Source organism: Glossina fuscipes, unplaced genomic scaffold, assembly GCF_014805625.2.
Source record: "Glossina fuscipes isolate IAEA_lab_2018 unplaced genomic scaffold, Yale_Gfus_2 3, whole genome shotgun sequence".
Classification (NCBI taxonomy): domain Eukaryota; kingdom Metazoa; phylum Arthropoda; class Insecta; order Diptera; family Glossinidae; genus Glossina; species Glossina fuscipes.
Window position 1 is genome coordinate 6156673 of NW_023998417.1, and position 20129 is coordinate 6176801.

General features: G+C 32.0%; 1 protein-coding gene across 1 annotated transcript in view; it reads right to left on the reverse strand.

Moving 5' to 3' along the window:
- The window catches only part of LOC119635161 (5-hydroxytryptamine receptor 1), an 88265-nt gene that overhangs the window by 28226 nt on the left and 39910 nt on the right, over window positions 1-20129 (reverse strand). The window contains exon 2 of the mRNA XM_038029790.1: window positions 19271-19315. The gene's annotated coding sequence lies outside the window, so the exon portion shown is untranslated. The remainder of the gene's footprint in view (window positions 1-19270; window positions 19316-20129) is intronic.

Genomic DNA, 20129 nt, shown 5'->3' on the forward strand with positions numbered 1-20129 from the left:
GCGTTATAAAAAGTGGTTAAACGAAACAGACAAACTTTTATAAAAATGTTTACGTCATCTCAATGCTACCAATCATTTTAACTTTGAGTAAATAGGATTACTTACAGGTCGTATTGACACTTCCCATGAGAATTTACTTCATTCAAATAAGTCAAGCAGTGACGCTATGCTATGATGTAATTACATTACTGTGCATAGACATTATTGAATCGTATGCATACTTTTTTTTATAGTTTTTATTTTTCCTTTCCTTACAATACATTTTATGCTTACGACTCAAAGATGGGAAAGTATATCATACTGTCCTAGATTCGCTCTGATGCATGTTTTGCGAAAGTTCTGCTATTGAAAGGCTGACGGTCTTAAATGTCTACAGGTATATAAATGTTTAGTATAATGATCTACGTAAAAGTCTCTAAAGGACGAAAAATAACTACTTGAGATCAATAAAAGGTTATAATCTAAAACTGAATGTGATTTCTGTACCAGTAGTAGCTGGTAAAACTTCAGGGTAAAAATCAGTTCGATTAGTTTACAATTACGCCCACTATAAGCTGAAAAACTAAAACGGACCCCCGCATACCCCTTATGATGGTTGGTGGTATGAGGATTCATGCATATAATGCATTAGTATCTTCGGAAAGTTCAGTACCGCTCGATTAATTGACGCGAGCGATTTTTAAAAGGCTTAAAGGGTTAGGATTTCGAAAAATTCTTAATTGCTTTCTTTTTTTATGAAACTCGTCCATTTTGAATAGGTGTACGAGACCAATCAATTCAAGCAGTTTATTTAGCATGCAAGAAAGACAAGCAATTTAAGATTTAATGTGAGATATAATTGTCAGGTGTAGTATTAAAAAAAGTGAACTGGTGGCGTTACCCCTCCTTCATTCATGTCCATTCTCCCTACTCCGGTTTACATTCAATAAATTCTCATAAGTGCATTTTTGTCTGAACGATTTTTTTTTTTTTTTGTTATTGTACTCATATACTACGGCTAGTACGTTGTAGACCTTTAGTATATTTTAGTCTCGTTTGCTTGGATTACAAAAGACTTCAAAATGGCTGGAGATATGTGTGCTTAAGTGTGATACCATAACCTATTACGATTATGTTTTAGCAAGTACAACATATGTAAATGTAAGTTTATATAAATCGGCGTTTACGGCATTTTTTTCATGATTGTAAAAATACATAAAAATATTAAGAACAAAGAAGATTGTGTACAGCAGGTGTGCAGCAAATGGTGCGCCATGAAATTTTTATAGACATATAAGTGCTGAAACATCAAATAAATTACCGTTAAAGTTAATAAATTATAAACTTTTTTATGTTTAGGTATTTTCCGCTGCATTTGCATTAATCATAAATCATAAAAACATATGTAACATCTTTTTACAGACAACTTTTAATCATTATTCATATAATTAATGCAGAAGTTTTATATCAATCAAGTTTCAAGCATAAGAAGAATGCCTCGAAAAACTCATAAACCACGATGAATACAAACAACCACAGTCAACCGTGTAATGAATTTGTTAAAATTTTTTGAATCCTGTTATTAGTGTTGTGTTGGATACGAACACGTAAAGTGTATCCAATGTCTAAGGAGAAGAAAAAAACAGTGTATCTATCCTCGGGCCTCGATATCAGCTTTGACATCTACTATTTATCCAATTCGTTGTCTACTGTTTATCCAAAACGTTACTAACTAACTAACGAACGCTTGATCGATTATAAGCGTATATTTAATCATTTTATTTGTTGTTGTAACAATGATTGCTTTACTCAGATGACATACTGATCTATGTGTAGTTCTTAATTCTGATGCCTTTACCTAACTTAACCCAATGTTTATAAAAACTACTATCGCTATAAGTTCGATACGCAGCTCATATCGGCAAAAACTAGGAATCACTGAAGCACTCTACAATGCATCGAATATTTTGTAATTCTCCTTTTGGGAAAAAAAAACCACGGCCAAGTAATGTAATGTCATCGCCCCGCATCCCCTTGCGAATTGGACGATGCTTGCTTATAACAATTTATGAAAAAAACAAAAATTGCTATGTCGTAGCTTTCTATTGGCATGTTTCCCATGCAAAACAACAAGTCGCTCTTACAATGCTGTCATGAATTAATTCAATTAAATAATAATTAAATTTTGGAAAATCCGTAATAAAATGAAATTTAAACGATTACAATCAACGTTTGCTTTGTTTTGTATAAGACATAACTAACCATAAATGACAAATTTTTTGATGAGAAATGATTAGATTAGATTAAATTCATATAAAAGTTGGTAAAAAATCCATATTAATTTAATAGAATATAAACACTTTTTGTTAGTGAACATGTTATGTATTTGATTAAAGCCTTTTTATTCTCAGCACTAAAAGACATGCATATGTGCCTGTGTGTTCGTGTGGTGTGTCTTGTTGACATACTCCTGACCGCAAAACTGAAGATATCGACTTTAAATTTGGTAAAAAATTTGAAAACTTCTGGACGCAGATTGATTTTGAAAATGGGTCAAATTGATGAGAGTACAAGACCGCAGGAAAAAGATAAATTGAGACAAAACTCCGCTTTCTTAAGAAAAAATTTGTGGGTTTTTGCTAATTGCTTACAAATTATGAAGGATCAAATTCCATATTTACTTTACGAAAAACTCTACTACTTATGTGCAAAAAGGGGAACAATTGACCGCGCCTGCATAAAGTTATAGGTGATTAAATTTTCTTCTTTTTTTTTTTTGGCTCCTTTGAGGTTTCACGCTTATTAATTCATTCCTTAAATATAATATTGTCTGCCTAAAGATACATTAATTCTAAATTAAATATGGTGGTGGACACCACGACCTGATGGATTAATTTTGTCTTAACAATATCAGCAATATCAGCGATAAGAGGACGCGAAGCGTAGAAGACGACAAAAGAAGTGCATTTAATCTAAAATTAATTATGGTAGGCATGACGACGTAGGGGTTTATTTTTTTCCTGCAATACCTTTGGTATGGGGGTGTTGCATAAAGGGCTTTGGAGAGTAGAATACGACAAGCTAAGTGTGTTAATTCTAAATTAATTGTGTTGGTGGATTAGCTTACCTTTTTACAATCATAAATTAAAGCATAAGGCGCTAAACATTTTAAAGGGGGAACGGGTATGCGGAATTCGAAATTTTTTATGCTCACAATACACGTAACAATGTGAAAACGTACAAAATAACGAAGGATAGATAACGCACCATGATAGTCAACATTTTTCGAAGTTTACGCCGAAATCTGGTCGATTTGCGTCTTTGTCAAATTGCGATTTGCAATGAAGTAAAAAAAAAAAATCGATAACATAATTATGAAAAGTAAATAATTGTGCAAAAAAGAAAACTAACGAAGCTTCTTAAAAAAACAAAAAAGACATTATCGCTACTAACACTCACGTTGCGCGTGTGTGTGTGTACCGCTACTGAGCTCAACCTAAAAATTCCATTATGAAAGAGGACAGATGTGCGTACATGCCAGGCATTTGATACGTCCTACAAGATGTCGAAAGCTATCTGAGAGAAATAATTGCATTCCGATATCACGGTGCCATCCTCGCCAGAAAATCGCTTATGTACTGCCCTCCAAGTACGTAAAACTCTACACTAATCATATATAAATATAAATATATATATATATATATATATATATTATGTTAATTATAAGAATTTACTAAGCAAAAGTAGACTAAGCTTCATTTCCTAATTAATTATGCTTTACTTTTTTCAGTCAATGTAACATTCTTGGGTTTTGTATTTACTAAGAATATATATGCTACTGCTTTTTGATCTCTATCTGATTCGATATTTCGATGTGACGAGCTTTCTCACTGAGAATGAAAAACAAAGAAAAGAGCACTAGGTGCGGAATGGACAACACCATAAAATGTTTTCGTAACACACGAAAGTACACGTAATACCTGACTATTAAATGCTGTGAGGATCCAAAGTCGTCCGTCGTTTTGGCCTCACGGATTCTCCGTCTCTGGTGAGGGGAAGGGAGTGCTAGGTTAAGATAGGATAGGAATAGAATAAGAATAGTTTAAGATAGGACAGGATTAGCAAAAGAATAGAATAGGGTAGGATAGGCTAGTTTTAGTTTTAGTTAAGGGAATCGTGTTTTAGAGTGAGTGCGAGCAGACCCTCAATGAGTCGCGTGTTAATTATAAGAGAAAGCGAAGAAACAATTATGGAATAAATGAAGAGTCTTTGTGAATATAAATTTCTTGTGTTTCCTTCCCCGGACCGGCTGAGCTGCCCCAGCCTTAGGGAATGCGTCGAAACGATCTCACAATATATTTTACTTTTTATCGTATAAACAATAAATAAAAAAGATTTCTGTTCTATTTCACGATCAAGAAAAAAAAAAAAATATATATATATATATGTATATATATAAAAAATGTAAAAAATACATTATGCAGTTGAAACTAACAGCTTATTAGTAAACTTTTTAAAGATTGAAAAGTCAGTCAAGTTAGTGGTTGTGCTTCTTGCAAGCTCTTTTCAGAACTTCTGGACACTTTTAAGTTCACTTTCGCTTACTATATACAATATAAATTGCAAAAAAAAAAACTATTCTAAATAGTAGAAAATATACAAAAAAAAAAGAAAAAAAGTTACCTCAAGTCTTTATCAAGAAAATGAAAGAAAAAGTTAATAAACGATTTAATTAAATTTGTTCAATTTTCTGGAACGAAACAATTTATTTCTTATTATACGGATTTACAAACGAATGCAAATTTCTTTATGCACATAAAAGTAGTAGTAGTAGTGCAGGTAATTATAATCGTATATATATATATATATATCTCGCAAGTTACAAGCAATGCATTGTATTATGTTAAATTGTTATTGTTATCTCTTCGAGTATTATTAAGTATGGTTTTCTTTAATAACTTGCGTTCGTAAAGAATTTACGACGTAAGCGGATTGCTAAGAACAGATACGTATATGCCGGCCGTATTATAATTTTTATTTATAACTCATACTCTGCGTTACTGATGATTATATGAAATTGTACTACTATAAAACCCTAAGCTAAATAATTTCATTTAAGTAGACTTTGATTGTTTTAGATTTACTTGCAATATATGAAATCCATTATATTATAAGGGAAAAAAAAAAAACATTTCTTAAATAAATATTGATACAAATAATGTAAACTTTTTTTTTTTCTTTTTATCAATATTTTTTTTAAAAGTAAATATATTTAATAAACGTCATTTAGTAAGAAGGACGAATAGTTTTATGTAATTCTTGAATGTTTAATAAAGTGGTGTTTGAGTTACATGCACACGCGTGCATACCGTAGTCGCTACTTCGGCCAAGTCGTAATTATGTGCTGTGATTAAAGTAATTAGGAAGCACACATGACTGCAAATATATTCAAGTAAATCCATAACATGCAATTTCCAACACTATGCACAGAACAGAACACAACAGAAAATACGCAAATCAAATTGCATAAGTATAAAACAAAACAAAGAACAATAACTGCCACTGCAACCGCTATTACGAGTAAAACAAGAACAACATATCATTTCAACACCCGCTTGACGTGTTGTTGACCAGTCAGTCGTCAGTAGTACGCCCCATGACAATTGCTTATAGAGTTTTTGTTTTTGTATATCCTTTGACTTTTGCTTTAGCAACAGAGACTACAACAGTACAAATGTTGCCCTTTTTTATTTTTCATGTATTCATCAGACATTTCATTTCATTTTGTTTCGTATTGTTTTATTACAGTATTTCATTTGCAAATTACACCTTCCGCTAGCAACAACAACAACAACAACAACAATAACGACCTTGTCGTTCCTGTCTTATTGTGCTCATTTGCTTTGTTTTGCGTTTTGTTGATTCAGCTGCATAGATAAACCGAAATTACTACTTAGTGTTTGCTGTGCTTGCATTTATAGTCCGCAACATAGTGTATATCGTGTTAAATTTTATTTATTCGACAGAGTCTAATTAGTAAGGAATATTTGATTTATTGTTGCTATAGGTGCTTGCATATTTACGATGAAAAAGTCCCTATAAGGACTTAGAATAGACTTGTTTTACGTCGGATTTTAGATAGAAACGTTAGGTAGATGGACTTCGGCGAACATGGGACGCATCCGTGTCGATAGTAATCCAGCAGCAATTGTCGTCACATGCGCGGACACTAAAATATACATACGTGATTGACCGAGATGCCAGACTACGAGGTTTAGTACGTCCGTCTTTGTGGTCTCTGCGCCATTTTATTTATTTACTTCAATAATATTACAAAATTCAAGAAATGAAGCAAAGGTCATCCAGGTTCCTCTGTATCCTCAATTGCATGCCTGGCTAAAAATCTCAAAGTTAAGAAAATCTAGCTTAGAAGACAACAATCTTAATCTGCACAAGCATTATTATTATTATTATTTGTATTATTATTATCACTATTACTATTATTATTATGTTCGCTAATGTGGATGTGAAAGACTCATGGTGTAGAGTCCCATTGCCATAGTTGTCTTACTTCTTTTTTTTTTTTTGGTTTCTAATTAATAATAAGTCTTTTGTGATAAAACACAGAGCCGCACGAAGAGAAGAGGCATTTGACCAAAAAGTCTTTGAATTTAAATCATTTCTGTGCAGTAGAAAGATTGCATTGTTTATTCCTTTTTATGACAAATAATTATCTCTTAGGGGTAATTAAGGATACAGAAAGATGTTGAAATGAACTATACTTGGGATAAATTGTTATTGTTTAAAGCCTGTACACACTCGATTCAAATGCAACGAACTAATTATTGCTGGTTAATTAATCTTTTCTCCTTCTCTTCTTTTCAATTAATAGCTTATATACACAATAGTGATACCGGGCGGATTAGCTAGCTAGCTAGCTTCATATCAAATGTTTTTAATATATATGGAAATATTTACTAAAGCTCAGACATACACTAAATATATATTCTTTAAGTAATTGTACCTATCGAAATATCTCTGGTTACTGGAAGAATCTAATTTCCATCAATGCTTCAAAACTGTTTATATATATTCGGTAAACAAAGTGCAAAGTTTCAATACATAAATAAAAGTTATTTAAAATAAAAATTATTATTAATCACTTATACATCGCTTCGCTCTCTATAATTCGAAAATTAATATTTTAATAGATTATTACAAAAAAAAAAAGAAAAGAAAAACATGTATAGGAGATTATCTGAAATATAAAAAGGCTTAGCCAAACTTTAGAAATTATCGCTCTTTAACATTTTCATCGTGAAATCGCGGAAAATTTACGAAATACAGCATTATATAGATGATGCTACTGGTAAAAATAGTTCTATCCAGGCCGATCCGCTTGCAACATGCCTCAGTGCTCAACTTTATAAATTTCTAGTTTTGATAAGGTTGAGCACAAAAATGCGTGACCGGATAGACATGCTTACATCGGTCAGTATAATTACATAATAATGGCGTTAGTCCTTGGATCGATACAACTGTCTGTAACGAGTTACATCAAAATAGCTCAACCATTGCAACTCGTAGGTTGGATACCAAAATATATGGAAAATAGAATAAAATTGACATACGGGTGGACGGACAGACAGGCTTAGATCGATTCAGTAAATAAATTTTTATCGATCGGTATAATAAAAGGGTGACATTTCTGGGTGTTATGTACTTTCGCGCAACGCTATACCGCATGTGATGCAGGGTATAAATAGTTGGAGATCAAATTTCTTGATTATAAAAGTCGTGGGGGATTGGCAAATGTAATTATGAAAATAATCAAAAGCGTTCTGCTAACATAATGTTAATAATAGAAAAAAAATGATCTGATATATGGTTTTACTTCCATTTCAATGAAACCCATATAACGGATAACTTTATATTTTATCGTCCTTAGTTAAAGTTATATATAATATATTCGTAATCTTTATAAATGTTGCCTTGGCTTTCTAAACGAATTGTGAAAATTGCTTAATTGTCCACAAGTTGAGATAAGAATTATAGGCTAAAAGACGTCTACACTGTACACAAATTTTATCTTACATCATGTGCTTCAGTGGCCGGCTAAAGCATGCTATAGTTTGGCCAAAATTTCAAAAATCAGAGATTTATTGCTTTAATGTGGTTTGGTTAGCAATACTTTGTATATGCTAAGATATAGTCGCAACGCATGTTGCTTTTGCAATCAACATGTGCTCTCTAGAGTGTTAGGTGTGCGCGCTTACAACATTTGCTTCAAAAAAGAAAAATGTTTATTAAATTTCTCAAATATGTACAAAGATCCGTTGAAATACCGATAATGATGTTAGATCTTAAAGCATTATTTTAAATTCACACTCGATTAAGTTCGGAAATCACTAAATTTGGTCTATAAACGTTTAATAAAATAAAATCGTAAAAGTTTGATATTTAAATTTTTATCGAAGGAATGTCAAGTGTTTGCCTGTTAGCAGAAATAGCGTCAAATTGATCACTTCATTACAACTATGCTTGCAATGCATATGAAATCCGTAGATAAATTTTGAGTCTCAGAAAGGATTGGATATTTTTTCGATTATTTGGTATTTTTGTTATGCGATATTGGGGCGGGTCGCAGGTACGGTTTTTGCGTAATACTATCATTCGTGTTTAGCTGTTAACGCGTCCGCGACATATTTCCTTTCCTATTGGGCTTTTGTTAAAGCTAAAGTGGGAGTAAAGAACAAGAATCAATTTACTTGTTATGCACCAGTATATAATTACTTTCTGATATGCTTTCCACATTTTAATGATTGGAGTGAGCAATGAGCGTTGTAGTTGAAAAACTGAATTCCATCACTCATAACAAAATTAATTTAAATTTAACTGGTTATCTGAACTTTCTGTTCGATTAAGCAATTATTTCAATAATTTTATGTACATAATTCTGTCATCGTTAATATCATTATTATTATTATTATTAGAAAATGTGCTTCACATATTCACACATTAACTTGTATGTAATATATATATTAATAAAATAAATTCCGCTTATTTTAAAATTTAATAAAATGAATTTTTTTTTTCTTGGCAAAATTGAAATAAATTTGAATTTTATTGCAGACCAAAATTGCTTTTCTACCATTTATTGCGTTTTTTTATGCTTTGCGTGCATACGTCCGTGTGGATATGTAGGCGAGAATGTGTGTATGTATGTGTGTATGTGTGTGTGTGTGTGTGTGTGTACTATAGCCCTTCTTTTATCAAGTATTAAACGAACATAAAATCTGTATGCTTTCGAAATGTCGCTCTAATTGAATTCATTTACTCGCACACACATGCAAAGAGACGGAAGCATTTTTTTGTTCTTCTCATATCGAAATTTATCTCACAATGGCTGCGCTGAAAATTTCGATAATTATTAGTTTATATGTATGGTTAATTATTGCGATATAAAAAGTATACAATCAGCAGTACAGTGCGACAAGTTTTACTTGCCCATCAACCAATTCACATTTAATTACGTATATATGTGCAAGCATTTATTGATGTTTATTGCAATTGTGCGCTAAATGTCTGCTAGGCATTAAATACATTCATTATACATGTTTAGTTATTAAATAAAAAAATCCTTTTTTTTTTTTTTTTTTTTTTTGCTTTATTTCCAAAACTAATGAGAATGAGAGAGAGTCAGGGAAATTATTGCAATCAATTGTTCAGTGATAACTTTTCTATAGGAATTTTTTCACTTTTCAATAACCAATCTATCTGCAATAATTAATAGAAAACGATGCACGAACGAAAATCAATTATTCTATGCAAGGATTTCATTAAAAGTTTGACAACAACAACAAGTTCACGTTCAGGTTCATTCTCGAGCGATTAATATTAAATATTGTGCGCAAAAAAAAAAAAAAAAATGCATTATAATCTAAACGATTGTTGCAATAGTTTCCATCAGATTTGTCGCCTAAAACTACCTTAACTTTTAGATAAAAAAGCATAGGGACCTGTTGCTTAAAGAATTTTGTTTCGCGGGAAATAATTTCATTATTGCATCGATCAAAACGGCATATGCCTGTTGACAAAGCATATTATTTGAGTTTGACGATTACTTTGAACGCGACGTAATAGATTTGGAGTAATAAACAGATTAAAAAAAAAAAAATATTGAATTTGGTCTTACTTTTTGGACATAGCTTGGTTTCTTTTTTTTTTGGTTTCTTCGTGTTGTTGTTAAATGCATTTACATGTTATTCTTCTCCGATCTTAGCATGATACGGCTAATATTAAATGTTTTTTTTTTTTCTTCTCCTTACCTTGATTTTAGTTGAATTTTGAAATGTAACTAACTACTAATGAGACTTAAATAATATGCAGTGCTTGAAGGAAGAAAAGTGTATCTGAATTGTTACTGTTTCAAATTAAACGACCGTCTGTTCGGCAGATTTTATTAAGGAATTAAACAATTTGGAATTAACTGCAGCCGGATCATAAACAATGGCCAAAATTTAAGTTCTCATCGATCTTCAATTTAAACAGATATATAGATAAGAAAGAAAACTTCAAACGCTTTCAGGAAAACATGTTGAAGGGGTTCCTTTTTTGCGAACGAAATCACCTGGTCGATCGTAAGATATGTCTTTACGAACATAGCTTTCACCGAACGTAATCTAACATAACTTGGTACTTTTGCTGAATCTAAATCTTGCCAGAAAGTAAACAAAATCGTAAAAATTAAAGAAATTCGACAACTAAAATAATAATGGGGTCTTGGAAAAAGAGAAAAATTGTTGCAGGACGTGCTAAGGATAACAGTAAGAAAACAATCAATAGGGATGAAAAAGATATGGCGTGAAACCTGTTCTTCACTTTTAGTAAATCGTATTTTTAGTAAACAATATTTTTATTCTCTAAAGTTACTTCTGCGACTTTAACAGAGACTTTATAAAGTACATAATATGGGGATTATCTTTCATATTTTCAATTATCCTTGGGACCTCTTGTAGTATGGCTACTCTCTCATCTCATCAACAAGAAAATCTTTATATTGCTATTCGAGGCTTTAACAAAGAAAGTTTGGTCTATTTTTTAAGTACAGCACCTTTGCATCACTCCCATTGTAAGCAGAAGGAAATATGATGGTTAATACCCATCATGTTAAATGAATATATAATTCATTATTAAAAATTTTAATAAAAAAAATTTTTTTTTTTAATTCTTAAAGACAGAAAGGAGTTACACCTTTTTTGCTCGCTTGCTTTTTTCGATATGCTATCATCGACAACTATTGGTGTGCGTGCATAATATAATAAGTTTAGACTTGCCATCTCACCAACCTAAACTAATAATACGCCTTAATTTGTATATGTTTATATACTTTTCATATCAGTGTTCTAACGCCAATAAATATTAGATAAGTCGAAGCATACTTGATTAAATTTAAGATTAATTTTTATATTATCCTACATGGATATGCGTCTCAGAATGATTAAATTGTATTTTCCCTTTTCAAAGATGTATTGAAATGGATGGACATGCGAAGAGAATATTTATGTAAATATGACATGCGAGAGCATCGAATAACATTAAGGAGATTATCACAAAGTTATAGAGATGACGATGACGACGACATATTAATAAATTGCAAAATTCTTATATACACTCGAACAGAAGCAATCACAGCAAAGTTGTCTTTCAACTTGTTTCTTCAAGTAGACGTATCTTAAATTATGATATGAGTTAATGTAATGTAAATAATCTCATTGATGATTTATATTTGATTTTTACACCTGAGTATTCGCTTTTGATGCGTGTCAAAGTATAGAGATATGTTTGCGAGAATTTTGTATTAACAGAAAACACCCTATTAATAAGTAAATATTCACGCGTGTATCCTTCACTACGATGCTTTTATATGAAACTTGGTGTTACAACGAAACTTTAATACCATTAAGTTATGATCAATCATAGTCAGTGACTTATTGATTGAGTTTGTTATGCAACGATTGTTCGTCTCACCCACTTCAGACGCAAGCTTACTTACAATATTTACGTTGTTAGCTTGTTGTACGCACAAGGGGAAAGCAAAAGTTTCAAAGCCTTGGGGTGCTTGCACGAATGAATATTTACTCATTTGTACATTTTTATAGACATAAGCGCAGGCATAATTCCAATTTTATTGATTTCCCACATTTTTCAATAAACAGGAAAGGAACTGTTGATGAAAAGACTTCTCCTACTTGCTAAAGAGGGTGCATTAAGTTTGGTATATGGACTAAAAAGTCAGCAGATATAAAAAGCTTGCGGCGGATCAGAAACTTTACATATATGTATGTAGTACATTTCAGACATACAATTAAAGTAAGTAAGATTTTCTATTTCGTCACGCCCAATATTATTTAGCTTAAGTCATTTTTTTTTGATTAGAAAGAACAGAGCAATCTATTCACTCATTTGCATCTGTCCGACTACGACAATGAAATGTCATGGATATCGGGATATATTGATTTACTCTTTACCATTGTTTGCTTAACACTCTATTATCATTTCTGCTTTGCATGTATTGTATATTATATTCAAGGATACGATATTGTTCAAGTCTGTCGTCTTAATTTGCTTTGGATATTGTTGTGTTGCTTTGCCATCAAATGTCAGGTTAGTTGACAGCATATGTGTGTGTAAACATTGAATATAAAATACGATGCTTACGTATACATAGCTTGTTAGTCGTGCGGTTTTATCGTATACATATTCGGTGAAACGCATTTTAATTCTTTTTTTTTTTACTATATTTTATTAAAAGCAATTGACCCGACTTGGAAATAAGTCTTTGTTTTTTAATTAATTATTGAAAATTGGAATTCATTCATAAAGTTTTCTTAGTTTGAAGGAATTTGAAAACTATTTAAACTCATTGAAATTTTTTTGGAACTACCTCTTGTCCATAGAAACGTAAGAAACCTTTAAAGGATTGCTTTCCTGGATGCTAATCACATTTTGAACGCATTAGAAACAATTAAGAGAAATATGGTTAATTTCTCAAAGGCAAAGCAACTGTTGGCCATTTTTAAAAGAAATAAATTTTCAAACTCACAGATACACAAATAGGCAAAATTTATAATGTGAGAGTGTATTTGTCAGACTTGATAATAAAAATTCCCATTTTGGACGTTTTTTATTCAAAATATAGGGATGCCTCTATTGATCTGAGTTTGAATTGTTGTTCATCAAACGTGGAATTGAAAAAGATGACCATGTGACTGCTCCAGGGATTCCAAAGAGATGAAAACGTATGGAGTTCAACGTATTTGAAATGAATCATCTTCGTTAACAAATAATGTCTTAACTGTACAAACTGTATTCGGAAATTGCCATAATGGCAAAGCATATGGAAAACTGATATATAATATCTCAAGTTTGCAATTTAATGGGGCTTTCAAAGTAGTGCAATAATATGCGCTAAAGGAGCCAATGATAGGAGTTAAATCTAAGCGTTGCCGCGTGCTTCGACCTCTAAACACGATCATGGAATACCTTATCTTAGGCAGAGAAAGTTGGCATCAGAAGCAAATACTAGAGATAAGCTGGCAAAGTTAGCTATTCGTGCAAGACCCCAGCAGAAACTATTCTTTACTTTGGTTTTTGCTTGCAAGAGCGTCCAGCATGTCTCAAAGGAAATTCAAACTGACATGTCAGTTAGACAGAATGAGAAGCAACGATTTACTTCAGATACGCCTCACCTCGATTGTATGTTTGAATGAGTGAGTGCGCTTCCCCTCTATTAGATTTCAAGCCACCATAAGAGGACGTGCAGTGGCATTGCCACAACTTTTCAAGGGTCTTTTTTTGGATCTATTCCTGGTTCAATAAATTCTCAACATTTTTTTCGACTGCTCGGGTTCAATAGCTATACAGCAGAACTTCCTCCAAACTACCATTTGCGATTTAATTTTGGATCTGTAATACTCTTTCAAATAACCTTGATCCGTCTATTCTCATAAAACACCTGTTGACTGTTCTAGTATTGGAATTCAAAATTTGGTAAAAATATTTCATAAAAACGTTTTCTTATGAAAGAAACTGCAATTTACAAAGATGTGGGCATGACGATAGGACTTCTAAGCGATTATTATTAACATTTTATTTTTAATTTCATTACATTAATGAAATTCTAAATATTTAAAAGATATAAATAAAAATTTACTTTAATTTACATTAATTTCTTTCAGTTTCGGTTTTAATTAAAATAAATGAATATTTACATCGAAAACAGATAATGATTTTATCGCTGCGCTTGTCATTTCCATTGTCTTACATATTTATTTATTTATCATTTATTTATTGTTTATTTACTTATTCATTTACAATTGTTTTTTCTGCGGTTTTCCGCATGACACGATATATACGTAATATTTGCAAATGAACATTTATTTACATATGTATATATTTGGATAGCAATAGCATGAAACTACATTTAAATGCATGCAAAATAAAAGAAAAGCATTAAACAAATAGAAAACGCGACGGTGCTGCATGGCGCGCATGAACTTTTTAAATAAATAAATACATAAATAAATAATATAAGTAAATATTAAAAATCACTGCAGCGTAGAATGAATAATAAATAAAATAAATAAATGAATCAATCAGTAAATATTATATAAAGTTTTCTCTCTTACCACTTGACTGAGATTGTGTACCATTTTCGTTATTCGCTTTAAAAGATTAAGACAGTAATCGATCGATAGTACCGCCGTACCGTAGAGTTACAATTTTCCCGGTCACTTTATCTTGTCTGTTCTCAGCTTTTACAGACAGACAATAGAAAACAGACGCGACAGGATATGTTTTGAATTGTCGTTGTCGCTTTGTCTGATGCTTATTAAAAGCAAACAGAGATGTTCTCGAGTGGATGAGAACTTCAACAAGTGAAAGAGAGAAAAGTTTTTTGTACTTGTAAAATTTTATTTTACCGCTCTGCAGTATACACACACTTGCATTTTCGTTAATGCGCTATTCATTTTTTTGGTTCCCTTAATTCATTTCTTTCTTTTCTTAAGAGCAATTTTAGACAAATGCTCCTAAACGATCGCCATAGTTACTATTTGCTTATGATGAAAATAATTTTCGCTAACTATGTATTTGTCAATCGAGCAGATCTTGGGAGTATTCTGAATGCGCATAAACAATACGCACTCAACTGGATCGGTGTCGTAATATATCTGCCGCTGTTGGCACTGTTGGTAATAAAAAAATTATTCTCTTTTTTTGCCCTGAAACAGCGCTCTTTGTCAAAAGTTCGTGGTTTTATATACACAGGGCAGTAAGGCTTGTTATAGTCTACTATCGCTTCAGCTGGTCCTTAAACCTTAGACAACTAAAGTTGACCCTGCTTTTGCAATTATTAAGTATTCAATGCCGATCTATTCACACACATGGTTTTATTTTTAATAAAGTTAAATAAATAGTTTTTATGCGACGAAATGATGATTTTTTTCTTTTCTCTCACTCTCAGTGCAACCGCCCTATTAAACGTTGTTTTGATTGCAAGTACATCTCAGTGCACAAATTCTGCTTTGCGTCCACTTCATTTCTCTCTCTCACTCTCTTTCCATACTTCTTTTGGACCATCAACTTGCTACATGTACAGGGCATCCCTAAGTGCTTCTATTAAAGGAAAAACAGTCGGTCGGTAATTGCCATGATAGAGATTCTTTTCATCCTTAACTCTTTAGTGTATTCGCTAAATATCTGAGTGGAAATCTGGGAAGAACCTGTCTCTCCACTTCTCTTCACTTCCATTTGCCATGCTACAAACGTTTCAATTAAGCTTGGCGTATTTGTATACAACCCGCAGCCATTAGTCTATTGTGTGTGTTTTTTATTTAAAGAAGATTTCATCTTAATCCCGATAATATGGAAATCCGTACATCCAGCATGCGTTTATACACCTTTCAACACCTTTAATGTCAGTTAATCTTTTTTCAATAAAGTCTGCTATGAAGTTTAAAGGTATCTTCACTTTCGTCTGTGCCCTTATTCTAGGAAATAGTTTGCTGACAAAAGTGTTTCTTGCCTTTCTTGCTTTAAAGCTAACTAATAAGAGTAAAATCAATTTTATTTAATCCCACCAAGAAAATTGGAATCTCATGGCCTAAAAATGTACACTAGAAGTTTTACATCGTACAATATTCATTCAAAAAAAAAAAAAAAAAAAAAAAATGTGTATTTTATCTTTAATTGATTTAATCAAACTACTTGACCCACTTTCCGAATGATAATAAATAATAAAAAAAAGAAATTCAATTGTAGAATCTAATCCATAATCGATTTCTACAAGTGTAACTAAGTACTTATTCATAAATTGTCTGCAAAGATTAGAAATTTATAGGCGAGAAAATAAAGTAAATAAAAGTCAATTCAGTTTCAAGTTTTCGCAAATTCTTTTGTGTACGTTTTGTAGTTGAATTTTTTTTTTTTGAATTCTTCTCTTCTTTTAAGCATAATTTTGCTTATTTATGCCGCCTCTCTCTTGGCTTTTATTTAATCGACTCATTGAGAATGAATGCGCATTGAAATGCATTCATTACATTATTCTTGGATTCTATTTGTACATATTTCTTGAAATTCTCATAGGGAATATCTATGTGCATTCTCCAATTCATATCTTTTAGATATGCACGCACAACTCATGCACAATTTCTATTATGCGATGAATTAATATTAAAATTTTAATAAAGAAAAAAAAAAAAAATTTACTACTCATTCAAAATGCAAAGAAAATTGTGAATGCATTCATGCAGTGCAAGAAGAATAAAAGTGATTGCAAGGAGAGTGAGATCCGAATGAGTTCTTTTTAAATATTAGCATTTATTATTATTTCTCAAAAAAGTTGGAACATTTTGAAATGAACATTCATTAAACATGCTGTATGCGTATGCGTATTTTTATTACTTTCACAGGTATCTACGTCGTAATCTACACACATAAGTTCCAAAACAATTATGTTTGAAATTCAAATAATGAAAATATTTTATGTATTTTTTGTGGTTATTGGCTGATCAAGCCAATTTTGAACTCTCCTGCCCATTCTAAGCATACTATCCTCCTCGTATTCACATTTTCTATCTTCCGTTTTTCTGTAAAGCAATGTCAAGCGAATAATAAAACCGTCGGATGTAAACAAACATCGCGAACGTGTGCATGGTGTGCGAAGATGTAAATAAGGAACGACGGTGAACAGATTTATGGGCGAACGGACGGAATTAAATATACTTGAAAGTCTATAACGATCAGTTCAATAACTCAAGGCATATCTGCTATGCATGTATAAGACGGTAACTGCCCGAAAGAAGAGGAAGAATGAAGAAAGAGGAAGCCTAGAGATGGAGGGGGGAGAGAGAGACTAAGGAATGAATGCCTAATCCATAAGTGTTATGCCATTAGCGACTGAGCTGAAGCTATACTGAATTCCCTCAATTATTTTAATGATAATGATAACCAGTGGTATTCGATATAAGAATGATGTAATAGCAATAACACGCAGTTATTAAATATTCAAAGTGTCAGCTCTGTTGCTATTTACCCCACAGTCAAGAATGAATTTTCATATTGCGGACATAACAAAAAATGTTGACATGAAATCGCTTAATAACATTTTATTTCCACAGTAATCGCAGCTTAAATGATTCAGAATCTCTTTACACATAGACAGATATAGCCGTATAGGCCCTGAACTGCTTGCGGTGATGATATGAATTAATCGGATTTCTAAATTCATAAAATGTATGTAATTATGTTTTCGTTCATCACTCTTTAGGTAAACGTGTTGTTATGAGCACATTATGAGCGCATAGAAAAGATTACTTTAAAAAGATTCTTTTTATTCAAAAAAAAAAAATAAATACGCCTAACCAAAAAGTAAATATGATGAATACTTTTACCTTAAACATATTTGCATTCACATTGCATCCATATTTTTATCATATTCGCCTTCATATAATTATGCCTTTTTTTCCTTAATATTCACACCTTTTATATAATTTTAACATGGATTCTTAAGTGTTAGAAAATTATTTTAAAAATTCATTTACACAAATTATATACAATCTAAGCACACAAAGGCAAGGTAAGAACAGCATCCTTATTGTCCTGAGAGTCCTGATACCCTTATATACTTAATATATTTGCATGTTATGCATATCTATAACAACGTGCTTTTAACTCTCTTCAAACAGCTGTAGGGGGTTTAAAGACGTTATCGTATATAAACATACCATCACGAGTTAACTGAAATTGCTATCACTACAAAAAATGTGTTAAAAATTTGTTGCATTCATTAAGAACAATCACCGTTTTATGTCACTGCTAAGCACATACGTGACGAGAAGAAGAACGGAAAAAAACACTATATCGCACTGACGAAAATTTGTCGTATATTGAATCTTTCATCTCGATGGCCGCATACAAAATACGCATCAGGAAGATCCTTTTAAAGTGAAGGGAATCACGGACATAATACTAGACTACGAATTTTCTAATTTTTGCTAACTTCGCAGTTCCTTACGAAGGCACTTAAATGGATTTCAGAATTCAAATTAAAGAAGGGAAGGAGAGACAAATTTAAGATTTAGATTAATCGGATGAAATTCTGAGTCCATGTTTCTTCTGTTCTTACGAAACGTTCGATATATTCTTCTTACCAATCATTTTAGAAGGCAATTACAATAATTTCACCCCATATATAAACTATTTTACTTGTCCTAACAATAAACCAATAAAGATTCCGAAATTTTTATAATAATTTGGGATCAGATACAAAGGGGGCTTACACTTGTAGAGATTTTGCGAACACATAAATTGGACAAATCTGAAGATATCTGCTACAGGGGGAGGACAACACTTGCTCCTGCATTACGTCATTCATCTATCCACCCAACTGTTTACAGTTGCCAATAGTCCAGTTGCTAAACTAAGTGCACAAGTGAATGGCTACTGAAAATGAATTTTGCTGATAGCGGCAACACAACTCAATGATAAATGGTAAAAACTAATTCTTTTTGAAAGAAACAGTTCCCTCCAAGCTTTTCACTTCTTTTTAATTTCCTTTCTTTCCTTTCCTTTTCTCGTAAAGATGTCAAAAAGACCCACAAACAAATAGTGCTCGTTTTCAGTAAACATTTTCTCGTCACATTTCGTAAAAGCTCCCCCAGTGAAAACCTGATTATCTTTAATGGATTGTTGTTACTTTCTCGCAAATAAAATGAAATTTAGTACTCACCATCCTCTTTTCGATTTATTAGTCAGGCTGATAAAAGTTTATGAGCTGTAAGAAAATCAAAAAAATATTTATGTTATTATTAAGAAATTGTTTGTAAATTTTTCAAACGTAATCTACATTCTGACAACATAACAACAATGAACACGCATTCAAGCGTACATATTTAAGTGATAATCAAAACAATACAACACCAGTTGTGACTGTGCATACGTGCGCAAAATCCTTAAATTCTGTGAATTCTGTTATGTGTAGTTACATATAAAAGTTTTTGTCCAATATGAAGCAAATGCCATTACTATACCCGGGTATTGTTCAATTTGTCACATTTGTTTGCAACACTCAAAAGGGAACAACACTCGGATGCCATAAAACAAATACATGCATATCTATATGTTCGTGGCCAGCCTCAAATTCGCATTCAATTCAACCATGTCCGTCCGTATTATGTCTGTGGTAATCATTCGTCTCGGTCTTAAAGATGGAAATCTCGGCTTCAAATTTGGCAAGAATGGCAAGGAAGTTTAAAGAGGCAAACAAGTTGCTATTTAAAAATTATCTAAATCGACTAGGGGACCCGCCCCATTTTAAGCTGACAACGTCTCTCTTTTTTCTTCCTTTTTTTTGCTCATTATTCGTGAATTACAACAAATACTATATAGTCCATATGCCTTTTACATAAATGGAAAAGATCATCCACGCCCACCAGTATATCGAATCTTTTGGATTTTGTTGCGGATATAAAAGATAGCGGATATAAAAGATTCGCCAACAGCCTATTATAATTTTCTCACTAGTTTTCTTTTTTCCGTGCATGTGTGTGTGTGTGTGTGTGTGTGTGTGTGTGTGTGTGTGTGTGTGT